This window comes from Pinus tabuliformis, chromosome 9 (genome assembly GCF_031772625.1).
Source record: "Pinus tabuliformis cultivar Carrire ecotype Pingquan chromosome 9, CPIR1, whole genome shotgun sequence".
Lineage (NCBI taxonomy): Eukaryota > Viridiplantae > Streptophyta > Pinopsida > Pinales > Pinaceae > Pinus > Pinus tabuliformis.
The window spans coordinates 1,827,352,385-1,827,354,402 of NC_142307.1; positions in this window are offsets into that span (position 1 = coordinate 1,827,352,385).

Below are 2,018 nucleotides of genomic sequence, written 5' to 3' on the forward strand. Positions count from 1 at the left end.
GGAGTATCAAATACCTTGGAATGATTGTCCAAGACTTTTTGGAGATCTGGAGAAATATATGATTTTGATGTGGGAACCTCTAGCGAACATAATTGTGCAATTACACCACATTGTTACTTCTTTAGAAGCTTTGTCGTACAATTAGAGCTGATTATCTTTCTTGGTTTTCCCACAATACCCCTTAATTCAACTTCCTTTCTTTTCGCACAAAATTTCATGAAAAGTTCTTGAAAATTAAAAGCTATTGTACCCAAAGATTGTACCCATTAGACTCCTAGTACAACATCAACACCACCCATTGGAATGGAAAGCATTGGACTATTCAATACATATTCTCTCATGGATAGTTTGATATTATGACACTTTATAGAGAAATTTATGGTTCCTCCACTTGCAACCATCATTGGACACTTTGGTGTTGGGTACAACAAGAAATTCAATTCCTTGACTATCTTACAATGAATAAAATTATGGGTACTACCTGAATCAATCAACACTATTACTTTTTTCTTCTTGATATGTCCTCCTATCTTGATAGTTTGAGGAGTGGTGATCCTGGTCAATGCATTACAAGATATGGCCGGATTCATTTCTTCTTTCTCAATGTGACCTTTTACTTCTTGAACCTTTTTCTTCTTGATATGTCCTTTTATCTTGAGAGTTTGAGGAGTGGTAATTCTTGCCAATGTTTTACAAGATATGGTCAGATACATTTCTTCTTTCCCTTGGGTTGATTCCTAGTGTATATCCTCTTCTTCTTAGCACACTTATGACCTTTAGTGTATTTTCTATCACAAATGTAACAAATCCCTCTTTCTCTTTCTTCTTCACATTGTTGTGGTGTAAACATTGTAGGTTGTGGAAGGCTAGGAGAAAAAAAATTTCCATATTTGTAGCTGTGAGTGGTGGGCTTCCTTGATTCCATAATTTCTCTTTCAATTTTTCTTGCCAACCTAAATGCCTTCTCCAATGAATCAGGTTCCCAAAGATGAACCTCATGTTGAAGGTTATCCTTTAAAGTCCCTATGAAGGCATAAACCCTTTGCTTCTCCAAAATATCATTTACCCTTATATTCAATTTTTGAAAGTCCTCAATGTGCTCTACCATTGAACCCTTTTGTTTAAGATTTATCAATTATCTAAAGAAAGTGTTTCACTTTGTATCCTCATAATGTGCTATCGTTTCCTCCGTGAAAATTGACCACGTTACAAGTGGTTTATGAGAAAAAATCCCTTTATACCATAAAAATTGATTCGTTTCTAAATAATTAGATGCAATACATACCTTTTGTAATAGTGGTAAACCATGTAGATCAAAATGCTTTTCCATCTGTAGTATCCAATTTACCAGATCCTTGCCATCAAACTTCCTCATCTCGCTTTTTCTGATTTTAGGAGCTCGATATTGAAATGATTGTAACTCTGTAATTTTGGATCTTCAAGTTCTGAAATTTTGGCCTGTAATAGCCCTCTAGATCCTCTTTCTAACTCCACAAGCCTAATCACAATTGGATTCACGAAGAGATATTTATTCCTAACATCCCGCGTTGACCTAATTATTGACTAGTTTAGTAGAGTGAACTTATAGGATGTGCCCCATGTCACTATTTCAACCTTAGGTTCTAAAAATTACACCCAAACAAAGTACATTATGTCCTCTTTCTGTAAATTCTTACGAAATTGTAATCTGATTCTCAGAGATAACGTTATGATGATTTTCCCAAGGTTGCCTTTTTAGGATGTAATTCGGGAGTATGCAAAAACCCTGACTTCCTCAGATCATATATCTGAAAATACAGTGAGACAAGATCTGAAATTCAGACCCAAGGTTCAGACCTATTTCTTCTCAAATGGGTTTTTCTTTAGCTTCTGGAACTTCGTAGCGAAAATGTTATAGCGAAAATTCCATGATGACCTATTTTAGATGAAATACTAGAGCTTGCAAAAACCCTAACTTCCGCAGATCATATATCTGAAAATATAGTGAAACAAGATTTGAAATTCGGACATGAGATTCA